Source organism: Octopus bimaculoides, chromosome 5 (genome assembly GCF_046866305.1).
Source record: "Octopus bimaculoides isolate indiv1 chromosome 5, ASM4686630v1, whole genome shotgun sequence".
Lineage (NCBI taxonomy): Eukaryota > Metazoa > Mollusca > Cephalopoda > Octopoda > Octopodidae > Octopus > Octopus bimaculoides.
In genome coordinates, this window is record NC_142932.1 from 89,061,458 (window position 1) to 89,074,702 (window position 13,245).

General features: G+C 36.4%; 1 protein-coding gene across 2 annotated transcripts in view; it reads left to right on the forward strand.

Moving 5' to 3' along the window:
- Window positions 1–1,728: 1,728 nt before the first annotated feature.
- The window catches only part of LOC106869127 (uncharacterized), a 31,670-nt gene continuing 20,153 nt past the window's right edge, over window positions 1,729–13,245 (forward strand). Inside the window, exon 1 of one of the 2 annotated variants that reach the window (XM_089352566.1) lies at window positions 1,729–1,936. The gene's annotated coding sequence lies outside the window, so the exon portion shown is untranslated. Of the gene's footprint in view, window positions 1,937–12,941; window positions 13,079–13,245 lie in introns of those variants that run through there. The other variant, XM_089352567.1, reaches the window with a different exon arrangement.

The following is a 13,245-nucleotide window of genomic DNA, read 5'->3' on the forward strand; positions in this document are numbered from 1 at the left end:
TCCAGACTACACATGGTGGTCTAAGTTGCCTGTTGAAACATTTTGCTGAAAGCTGCATATGTCATGTGTCAAAAACAAGGCAAGCGTAGTTTTGTTTTATTTGGAGGTGACCTCAATAATTTAATTGGACAGTTTGTTTGCTTGTCTGCATATGAAAGATAGCCATGGAGGGGGGAGCGAGGGAGAGAGAGAGAGAGAGAGGATTATTGAATAAATATGAGTGTCCCTTGCCATGGTTGATCTTTGAGTTGGATGTTGCAGAATGTTTCTACTGACTAGTCTAGTTGTCAAAAAACAACAGATATTGAACTCAACCTAACTTACTGTATGGTTGTATCACTGTCCATGTATCTGGCTCTGTCTGTGACTGTGTTCATTTGACACCTGTCTCTTGTTCACTACTTTTTTTATAAGCTGTGCTTAGCTTAATCAATGCTTGACTAATTATCAATTAACAACTTTGGATTGACTAGAATTTTTGCTGACATCATTTTAAGAAATTAATACTAGTTGTTGGGCATCATTGGTAAAAAATTTTTGTGACATCCACTCAGTTTGAAAGATTCTGTTTTGTTGTTTATTAAAACATTCTAACTGATCAAAGAATCTGCTTTCAATTTGAGACAGAGACCTTCTATGATTGTCTCTGTATCTATTGGGTTCAGCACTGCCTTGTCATGACTATCTAATACATTCACCTTCACCCTGACCATATAGTTCATCAACTCAGTTAACTATCTAGGTCAGTAGCTTCCTATTGGATTACTCTATCCCAGTCTTCTCTCAAACTTAACTACTATCAACTCTGCTGTGCCCCAGGTTTCAATTCTGTCTCCTTCACTCTTTCTACTCTACAACAATGACCTATTTACTATAGAGGATACCACACACTCAAGCATCATCCACATGCAATATATACCCTTCGTGACAAACCTACACTTACTCTCTGAAAGCATCTTCCAATAGTGTTATGTCAATCTTGTCTCTTCCAACAACAATAAAAAAAAGTTTGCCTCAAGAAAACATAACCACATTTCACTGAGGATCTTTCAGAGTGTATTCATATCATTAACATAAAGAGGAACAAATTTCCATGACTGGCCCTTCTCTTCAGATTTAAAGAATAGTTAATCCCTGAACAGTTACTAATTTTTTGTAAAGTTCAAATGGTTTTGCAATGGAGTACTGCTCCTACATCTAAGACAGTGCTGTTGCTGCACACAAAACAGTTATTTGACTGATGGATGTAGTCTCTCACAGTATGCTGCTGCCTCAGGCCATAGACATGTCAACTCCTTGCTTTGTCTGTCCTACACCCTACACAAAAGCCTCTGTTTGAAGCTGCCTGATCTTGTGTTCCAACCGCTCAACTACTCCCACCTCATTCATCTTTGCTCCTCTCATCATTCGTGTTGTATCGATTTCACTGGATTGAGATGAGTTGTAAAAGCCATGGTCACTGACCTACCAAATGAAAGTATAATTACTATGGAACACACACACACACATATATATATATATATATATATATATTAAACTTTCGTCTCTTCTCGGCAGACAGTTTATTTCATTGAACTTTTAATTACTGGCATCATTTTTTCCTGACGCAGAACATGACTAGTTTCCTCAATTCCATAGCTTTATTTAAATTTTAATGTCCATATTCAAGAAAGCAAACTTCCTGTCTAATTTCTTGTCAGCCGGTGATTAAATAAGTGTAGATTCTGCGCACATCGCCCTTCTCTATAGGCCGGTCACCCTCCTCACCTCCACTCATATTTTCACTAATTTACATAGTCTTTTTACATAATTTATCCTTCTTTCTTCACTCATATTTTCTCTTAAGTTTTTTTTTCTCTCTCTCTCTGACGGTACGTTTCATAGCAACAGCGATCTCATAGATTATTTCTTTTCCATTTTAAAGTATTCCTGACAGGTTAGCATCGACTTTCCGTTTTCTTTCCCTTTCATATAGTGCATATATATAGTTTAGAATTATATTTAATTTCATGTTATTTTTACTGTAATGTCATATTTTAATTCTAAAACGAGTGTTGGATTTTTGAAAATGTTTTCACTCTCCCCAAATTGAAAATATTGACTTAATATGAATTCGTTCTCTATCCACGTTGTGTCCTTGCCACACAAGAACAACTCTTAAAAAATTTTTTTTTATCATAATAAATTTATTCGACAAGTCTCTTCGAATTTTAGTAATCTATATTTTATTCGTAAATACAATGTTTTTCCTTACTTTGTTTATCATTTTAACTTGGACTAATTTTTATATATTACCAGCAATGTCTTCAACGGTAACACACGCACTTTCAAACATTGCTTCCAAACCGTGTTTTTATTATTATTTTTCTCATAATTTATTCGATATCGACTACATATTTCATAATCTCAATTGACGGTGGGTTTATTATTCGTACCTGCATATTTACAGGTCTACAAAATGTATAATGCCTTTGTTGTGTGGGGAATCCAGACATCGACATACATATATTCCTAGAAAAGATTCACTTTATATATTATATATACACACACACATACATACATGCATATGGTCTCACAGAACGAACTATTTGTTAGGTATTTTCCGTAATTTAAAAAAATGTCTTTAAAGTTTTTTTTTCAGTTCTTAGACAGACCTAATACAATACATACATGCACATAAACACATACATATACTTACACAAATATACATGCATACACATATAAACACATACATACATAAAAAAAAAATACACGAACAAACGATTCGTGGAAGCATAAAACATGTCTGTGTATTTATGTATGTGTGTGTGAGTGAGTGTGTTTCACTGTTCAACTCGCTCAGGGCATGAAAAACAATGAGGGTACTATGAATCTGTGAGTGTGCGACTATGTTTTTCAATGATCAGCTAAAAAAAATTAAAGAAATTTTTACGGAAATTGCCTTAACAAATAGTTTGTTTTGTGAGACCGTCTCCGGAGGATCGTCTTTATATATATGTATATTTAAATAAGTTAAAATGCATGACCTATCTGATTTCCAAAGAGGACTAATTGTTGGAGCATTGTTGGCAGGAGCTTTGGTCACTAAAATTGCTGAATTTTTAATGTTTCGAGAAGTGCGGTCTCTAAAATCACATTGGCATTCCAAAGCCAAGGTGAAACCAACTCTGGCTAGCATAATTCTGGACAGAAAGCAAAACTCACAGAGAAGGACTGCAGGATAGTGAAAAGTAGCAGCAGAGTTAAACCATCATCTTGCCAATCCTGTGTCAACAAAAACTGTTCATTGCGAGATCCGTAAAGCTGGATACCGTGTGAGAACCACAATTGCTAAACCTCTCCTGTTGTCCCCTATCAATATTGATAAACTGAAAGAAGATTTGCCTTTGCATGAAACTTTAAGCAAAAGCAGTAACATGTTGACATTCCCATTAAATCATCCTAGCTCTGCATTATTTGGAAAACGGATAAGGATTAGTAACAAGTAGAGCATTTGTTTGTAAGATAATGCCTCAGTAATTGTCCAACCCCTACAAGCGTCAAAAAAAAAAAACGAAAATTGATGAAGCTTGTTAACAGAACTGGAATTTATTTTTGTTTATGGGTTATGACAAAGACATTTCTCTCTGCAGCAATGATTGATTTCGTTGTGGTTTGATCAGCATGCAATTAAAAAAAAAATTTGATTATTTCTTGTGATGGAGTTAGTAGGGAAAGATCTGTTTATGTAATATAGTTTGCACTATGTGTTAAAGATTGTTGGGCAAGTCAACTTGTTTCACAAGAATTCCTTCATATTAGGTTGTATATGCTGGTGTTTATTTTATATCTATCCACCAAAGAATTGGTTGTCACTAATTTTGTTGCCTGACTGTCCACCATGTTGTCTCGGTAGTTACTGAAGTTAATGAGTCTAAATTTTTTATTATGAATGATTTCTAAGCAAAATTCTCCAGGTTTTTCTCCTGTACTTTTAATCCAACCTACTGTTTTTATAACGTTAATTAAGTGTGTGGCACCTCTCTGAACAACCCACAAGATATATAACAATACTTTCATATTGGTGGTTATAATGGTGACCAAATATTGACCTATTTTTTTTTACTTGTTTCAGTCATCTGACTGCAGCTATGCTGAAGCACTACCTTGAACGGTTTAGTCGAACAAATCAACTCCAAGACTTATTTTTAAAGCCTAGTACTTATTCTATTGGCCTCGTTTGCCAAACCGCCAGGTTACGGAGATGTAAACACCAACATCAGTTGTCAAGCAGTGATGGGGGAGACAAACACAGACATAAAGATACACACACACACACACACTGAAGATGAAAGTAAAGGTCTATAGGAGTTGTGTGAGAGCTGCAATGCTGTATGGCAGTGAAACCTGGTGTTTTAGAGAGAGAGAGAGAGATGGCAATTTTGAGAAGGACTGAGAGAGCAATGGTGAGAGAAATGTGTGGTGTGAAGCTGATAAGAGGACTGAAGACTTGAAAGAACACTGGCTGGAGGAATCAGTGGAACGGCTAGCAAGGGCAAATGGAGTGTGGTGGTATGGGCATGTGTTGAAGAATGAGGAACATGTTCTGAGGAGGGTGACTGGACAGCGAAAGTGAAGTAGACTGAGGAAAATGTGGAGGGAACAGATAAAATAGGAGATTGGGAGGGTTGGCTTGAGAAGGAGGACGCCCAAAACCAGGCGAGATGTTGTGAAGGTAGTTGCTATGGCATTGAGGTAGATCTGGCCATCCCCGTTAACAAGGATAAAACCCAGATTCAAAATGATGGACGATGATGATATAGGTGCAGGCGTGGCTGTGTTGTAAGAAGCTTGCTTCCCAACCATATGGTTCCAGGTTCAGTCCCACTGTGACACTTTGGACAAGTGTTTTTTACTATAGCCTTGGGCCAACCAAAGCCTTGTGAGTGGATTTGGTAGGCAAACTGAAAGAAGCCTGTCGTATATCATCATCGTTTAACATCCACTTTCCATGCTAGCATGGGTTGGACGATTTGACTGAGGACTGGCGAACCAAATGGCTGCATCAGGCTCCAATCTGATCTGGCAGAGTTTATACAGCTGGATGCCCTTCCTAACATCAACCACTCCGAGAATGTAGTGGGTGCTTTTTACGTGCCACGGACATGAGGGCCAGTCTGGCGGTACTGGCAACGGCCACGCTCAAATGATGTTTTTTACGTGCCACCTGCACAGGAGTCAGTCCAGCGGCACTGGCAACGACCTCGCTCAAATGTTTTGTTCGCGTGCCACTGGCATAAGTACCAGTAAGGCGACGCTGGTAATGATCATGCTCAAATGGTGCTTTTTATGGGAGCCAGACAGCTGCTCTGGCAGTAATCCCGCTTGGATGGTGCTGTTATTCATTGTTGTACAATGAATAAGCCCTGGGGTCAATTTGTTCGACTAAAACCCCTTAAGGTGGTGCTCCAGCATGGCTGCAGTCAAATGACTGAAACAAGTAGTAGAATAAAAGAATATATATATATGACGGGCTTCTTTCAGTTTCCATCTACCAAATCCACTCACAAAGCTTTGGTTGACCTGAGGCTATAGTAGAACTTGCCAAAGGTGCCATGCAGTGGGACTGAACCCAAAACCATGTGATTGGGAAGCAAGCTTCTTACCACACAGCCATGCCAGCACCTATATATAGAAAATAATTTCTTTTTGTAGGCATTCATTAACATTTTGGTTAATAGCAAATATTTCTTTCAGTTGTGCTATGCAATTGTTGCTGTTGGCACTCCGTCGCTTACAACGTCGAGGGTTTCAGTTGATCTGATCAACGGAACAGCTTGCTCGTGAAATTAATGTGCAAGTGGCTGAGCACTCCACAGACACGTGTACCCTTAACGTAGTTCTCTAGGATATTCAGCGTGACACAATGCGACAAGGCTGGCCCTTTGAATTACAGGCACAACAGAAACAAGAAGTAAGAGTGAGAGAAAGTTGTGGTGAAAGAGTACAGCAGGGTTCGCCACCATCCCCTGCCGGAGCCTCATGGAGCTTTAGGTGTTTTCGCTCAATAAACACTCATAACGCCCAGTCTGGGAATCGAAACCGCGATCCTATGACTGCAAGTCCACTGCCTTAACCACTGGGCCATTGCGCCTCCACAATATGATGGACGTTAAATACAGCTTTAGTTGTTTTAATTCTTTCCTTCAAATGTCTTTTTCATATACCCTCTCAAACATCTCATTTTCTCTTGGGCATATTGATTGAAACCATAGAAATCAGCAATATTATGCTACTTCCCCAAGTTGTTCTACAACTGAAAGATATCACCATATATAAGCATATTTCATCATCATCATTTAACATCCATTTTCCATGCTAGTATGGGTTGGACAGTTTTGACCAGCTGGCTAGCTGAAGAGCTGTTCTGGCTCCATGTCAGTTTAGGCTTGATTTCTACAGCTGGATGCACTTCCTAACGCCAACCACTTTAATGAACGTACTTTCACACAGCACTGGCACAGGTGTGTTTATGTGGCACCAGTTCAAGTACATTTATTCATTTTACATCTGGTTTTCCTTGCTAGCATGGGTTGGATGGAGATTTGCTGACGCAGTAATGGTTATACACACATATATACAATCAGATGTATTCAGAAACAGGAAATAAGGAATGTAGCTGGAGTAGGTGTGAGAAGCATAGCTAAAGAGAGGAAAGATGACAAGCTTTGACAGCATAGTACTTCATGTGGCTACAAAGAGCAGAAAACATTACCTGATTAACACAACGAAATTATATTATTGAGCTGGTTAAATTCTATGATATACCACAGTTGTAATTATATTTTGATATTTATATATTAAATATGTGTAAGAAAAATATTATATGAGTAAGTGTTTGTTCATTGATAACAAGGATATGTCGTAACATAATAAATCTAGTGTTTGTAAACATATGCTATTTTTGTAGATGTGCAAGAGATATTGCTTATGACCAACCTCCATCTGACTTAATACTGGTTCTTATTCTACCTCTCAAGTTAAGCAATTTCATGCTTTATTAGTACTTAGATAGTTGATACTTAGGTTAATGATAGAATTTTAATGGAACTAAATACAAAATGCAACATGAAACTACACTGAATAGCAAGAACACAGACTCACTTCATCTTGCACTCTTCCTCGACATACAGACAAATGGTAGAGTGTATATGCATACACACACTCCTTACACATCAGCAAAAAATGTAAAATATTTAAGTTACATTATTTTCTCTAGAAATTAATATTAAAAAAAGTTACAAGCCTTTAAGTTATGAAATTTCAGCCAATCGGAAACCTCTATTGCTGACATACAGGAAGCTGAAGTTGTCTGTTTCCATGGGATTAACGTTATTGTATGCATCTGTTGTTATCCACCTGTCATCTGTTTCCTGCCTATGTTCTTTGAACAAGTGCAGCAAACCATATTTATTTCTTTTTGTCTTAAATCAAGACAAAAACAACTCTTTAACACTGAATTTCATGAATTAGTTGGTGTATGTAAAGCTGGAGAAGAAGCAATAATGTTTTTTCAGGAAAAGGGTGTTATACCAAAGAAGAATAAATGTCAAAGGCAAAATGTTATGAGCATGAAGTACACACCATGGCTATATATATTGGTGCTGTAGTAAGAGCAAATGCTGTGAGTCTGTCTCTGTAAGAAAAGGCATATGATTGGAAGGAAGCACTCTTCCTCTTTGGAGTGTGGCTCTTGTTTTTGTATACTGGATATGAGGTAATATGCTAATGCAGAGGTTTTATAGAAATGTGTAAATGCTGACAAAAATAAGTTAATATAAAAGTATAATTATCGAATGTTAATTTATAGAAACTGCAGTAGAAATTTATCATATAATAATATTGATAACATTAAAAAGCTGGACACATGCCTTCCCTTTCTTACAAGTATATGAAGTCACAATTTGTTTTACAGCCTAAACTAACAGTTTGACTTCTAAATTCCTCTCCCTCTTACTCAGTGCCATGAAACACCCTCTCTTAATGCCTAAGACAATCTTTTGACCTATTACAACAGACCATAATGATTGTTTTATATAGTTAGAACATTCACCCCCTTCTATACTTCATGGAGAGATTTGGCTTCACAGTTGTAGTGGTGAAACATTTTCTAGAAATTTGAACAATCCAAAGAAACCCAAAAGTTTGGAGAGACATGACTTCATAGTTGTAGCAAAAGCAACTCATCTAGGAATGTAAACAATCTGAATAAATTCAGCAATTTACCAGAATGATTGTCTTAACTACACAGAGACATGCTGTCTAAAAGAATGGAAAGTAAGTCTAAATTAAAAACTGACAAGAGTATAGGAGTGACACTTTAGTCCTGAGAGACTGTCATGTAGGTGGCATGATAAAATTTATGTTGTGCATGCAGTAAAGTGGTTGGTAATATGAAGAACCCCGCCAAAGATTTTTTAAAATCATAACAGTCACAAAAACAATGAAAAGCCTGTGTTTATGAGTCTAACACCATGTTGGTACTTATGCATGCTAGTAGGATGACCCGGTGTGAGTACTGGACTATCATCAAATGACCACAACACCAAGTCTTTATTTTAGGTGCAGAAAATAGATTTAAAAAGAAAGACAACCATTACTATCAGCAACAACTCTCTTTCATTCAGACACAGAATTCTTTACAACTACCAACACCAACATCGACATAATGAAAGGTAGATCTTGAGAGATTGTAAAGATACTTTAGCAGAAGCATGTATGTGTGTGCAGTATATAAGAGATGAAAGAAAGGAGAGCCTCAGCCAGATTCCTCATGAACAAGGAATACTAGTGGAAATTTTTTGGGGGTTTATCAGGCAGTTGTGGAATGGGTGGAATAAGTGTATTTTTTAGTAGAGAAATGGATAGAGTCATTGAGGTAGTCAGAGTTTGTGTCAATAATTATGCTTAGACAAGTCCACTGTTGAAACTGGCAAGTAATAAAAAATACACACTTCTAAGTTTTTGCAGATAACCTCATCCAGTGCATGCTCCTACCATGCTGGATACTATGATATACATAGAGGCAATAGACAGATAGCAGACAGAGCAGAGCTATAAAAGCTAAGAGAGAGAACTATAAAGACTGCAATATGAGGGTGATCTAGATTAGTTTCTAAATTCTCATGATGTAAAAAAAAATAATTCTTGCTGATAAGAACAAAACTTCTAAAATGGATGTCATATTTACAGATGTGGTTTTGAGTACCACAGGCAGTATTCAACCTTTTCTATCCAAGGTTTTTTTTAACACGGTATTTACATGATTTTTTATTATAGCTCTATCTAGTTCCATGATTAATTACACACACACATATAACATAAATTAAATAGAGGGATACAATTGACAATCCAATAATTTATTTATATTATAACATAATATACTATGAATATATAATATAACATAAACAATTATTTAAGTAACCAAAAAAGCCAACAATTTGTTTCGACTTAACATTTTTGATATATAAACAATTCAATTCCCTTATATATGATTCAGGGCAATGGTGTGTAGATAGACGAAATTCCTTGTGAAAGAATTGCTGGATTGTAAAAACAACTTTTTTATATCAATAACTTTAAATAAATAGAAGAGTTATATATTAAAAATATAGTTATCATTATATCTTTTTACTTGTTTTATTACAGTTTATAGATTAAGACCCTGATACTTAATTATATACGTATATACTATTGTTGTATGTTATTATAATAGCGAAATATTGTCTTAGACATAAACGAGTTTGGATTGATATTATTTGAGATATATAGATATATATTTCGATAGTTGTAGATTCTACTTACTTAGATATTTTGTCTGTTATAATTTTGTTGCTTTTTAATTTTTAATGTAATTGATATGTAGTTGAATGGCTAACACTCACACTGATAATACATAGACATTTGAATTAATTTTTATACAATCCAGCAATTCTTTCACAAGGAATTTTGTCTATCTACAAACCACTGCCCTGATGTGACTTATATATAAGGGAATTGAATAGTTTATATATCAAATAATGTATATAAGTCTAAACAAATTGTTAGCTTTTTAGGTTGCTTAAATAATTATGTTATATTATATTATATTCATAGTATATTATGTTATAATATAAATAAATTATTGGATTGTCAATTGTATCTCTATTTAATTTATTGTTTGTAATTTGCATTATACTCATATTTCTGTGGTATTCAATCAACATACCAGTGAATTGGATGTTTTACACACCCCTTTGAAGGAATTCTTTCTCTTTGTTTGTTACCTTCACATATACATATACATACATATATATATATATATATATACACACACACTACTTATGTATAAGTAATATATATATATGAAAGTATGGCTAATTGGTAAGAAATATGGTTCTGAGTTCAGTTACATTGTATGGTACCTTGGACAAGTGTTTTCTGCTATAGCCGTGGGCTGACCAAAATCATTGTGGGAGACAAACTGAAAGAAGTGCATATATATATATGTATGTACGTTTGTGTCTCCTTGTCTTGGCATTACATGCGAGTTGTAAAATAATTCTCAATGTCATTCATTACCAATATCCCGCAAGAAAATGTCTGATCATGAGGAAATATTATCTTGCATGGAAATGATTGAGAGTTGGCAACAAGAAGGGCATTCAGGTATAGAAAATCTTCCTCAGATAAACTCTGTCTGAACCATAAAATCATATATATATATATATATATATATAAGACAGTTAACCACACATGTATCAATAAAAGAAGTAGATCTCAATATAAATGAAATAAAGGAATATTTTCAATATATTATACATATATAGGAAATTGGTTATACACCTGCTTTCCTATATTAAATTCTGAAAGAAACAACGAAACGCTGACTCCGAACTATCAACACAACAATATTTATTTATGGTGAAAATAGGCAGCAGTTATTTGTGAAGCTCTGGTGCTGACATGTTAGAGAGCTCCGCTGTTGGACGTCTGCCATCGTCGCCGGCCGGCGAGAAAAGAGAAAGAATCAGGGCGCCAAACTTGGATATTGATGACTACGCATGCGCACGAGACAAGGCGTTACTACACATACATTCATGTGCAGTACTCAGTCTTGAAGCTAGCTATAGCATGAAATTACCCAATTCCCAGTGAAAACCACTCAGCATGCCACTGTTCATCAATTGTTATGTGACGTCATTGTGGGAAAAATAACCCTCATTTTTTTCTCATAATAGCTTCACAGAACAGTTGTCTTGGGATGACCAATGCATAGTGAGCAAAATTGATATTCAGAAACTAAGCCAACATCATTCGATTTATAGAGTGTTCTATATGTTTTTTATTATAGCACCAATATAACACTGAAGTTTCTTTGTAACTTTCCAGAGTAAAGATCTTAAAGGGGCCCTTATACTGAAGAAGATTGCAGAAGAGAGAGTGTGATGATTCTAGAAGGGGTGTTCAGAAAGAGGTATGAATAGAAGAACAGTTGTAAGGAAGGTAGTAGTAGAGAGAGTGACTAATAATACATTATTGGGATTAGGAGTACAAATAGGCCAGGGGATACATGAAGCACTAGTATCAGGTTTTTGTGAGAAAGAGAGAGAGGGGTAGAGCTGATAAGGTGAGTTGTGGGTTCCAAGAATATACCACATTATTAGGACAAGTATGAGTGGAAGGGAACGTGAAAGAGAAACAGAGAGCAAAGGTAAGGATCCTAAGAATATCATTGAAGGAAAAAGTTGGAGAGATTAAAGGGTGGGGAGAGAAAATAAGGCAGAGGGTGGGTTGGCAGTGAGTGAATTCAGTTAAGAGCAAGGAAGGAAAGAGATGACGGGTCCTATATAGGTAGGATTGAAAGGCAGAGTGTCAATGCAGAGAATGTATTCTAGGCGAAGAGACAATGCAGAGAGGATAGTGAGATAAAAAAGGTAGAGGGAGCAGTAGGTGAATACAGCAAGAGAAAAAAAGGTTGAGGGCACCCCTAGAAGTGGAAGGGAGTAAATGGTGAATATAGCTGGAATAGTGAGAGTGTTTTCTCTAGTACTTATGTTGCCAGTTGTTGAGGTCATGTCATCTCGTGAGGTTCGGTATTTTAAGATCAGTTTTCAACACTTCATCCAATGTCTTTCTGAGTCTTCCTCTTCCACAAAAACAACCCATCCACTTTGAGTGCTCAGAACAGTTTTAAACAGCTGTTGTCATCCTTGTGCACCACATGCCTATAGTCATACAGTCTTCTCTCTTGTGAACTACATTTAATTCATCTTACACATAGCTATATATCATCACCATCATTTAATATCCGCTTTCCATGCTGGCATGGGCTGGACTGTTTGACTGAGGACTGGTGAAACCAGATGGCTACACCAGGCTCCAATCTGATGTGGCAGAGTTTCTACAGCTGGATGCCCTTCCTAATGCCAACCACTCCGAGAGTGTAGTGGGTGCTTTTATGTGCCACTGGCATGAGGGTCAGTCAGGCGCTACTGGCAACGTTTTTCATATATTAATGTGCACTTGCTACGAAGGGAGTTGGTAAAAGCAATGTTGTTACCCTCATTATCAGCAAAACTTGACTGTGTCTTCTTTCATGCCTACCTATGGGTTCCATCCATCTCTTGGATCAGCTTTCTATCAGATCATTCTATCACAGCCTGTGCCGGAGTTCACTCAAGCTTACACAGTCATCTCTTGTACCAATGACCTACTTGCTGTTATGTCCAACAACAATGGAGTTTGCATAGATTATACCACTCTTCTATTTTCTTTTCGTTTACACAGCCAAGCATCATCCATATGCGACCTAGACCCTTCATGACAACCTACATTCACTCTAACATAAGCATCCTACAGTGGAGTCATGCCAGTCGTGTCTTTATGAATAGACCCCCCCCCCCACAAACATTGCTTATATCAATAAAAATAAAACATGATCACGCCTTGTCGAGGATTACGTTTGACATCAATATCGGTTAGAGAGAACGCAAAGTCCATGACCACTGAACCTACCAACTAAAAATATAATTATTTTGAAACATACACACATATATATGTAAGACTTCTCTTCTCTTCTTCCTCTCGGCATATAATATATTTTATTAAACTTTGAATTACTCGCATCACTCTTTTTCCGACGCAGAATATTACTACTTTCCTCAATTCTTTGGTTTCATTATATACATATTCATGAAAGAATATTTCCTGTCTAATTTCTCGTCG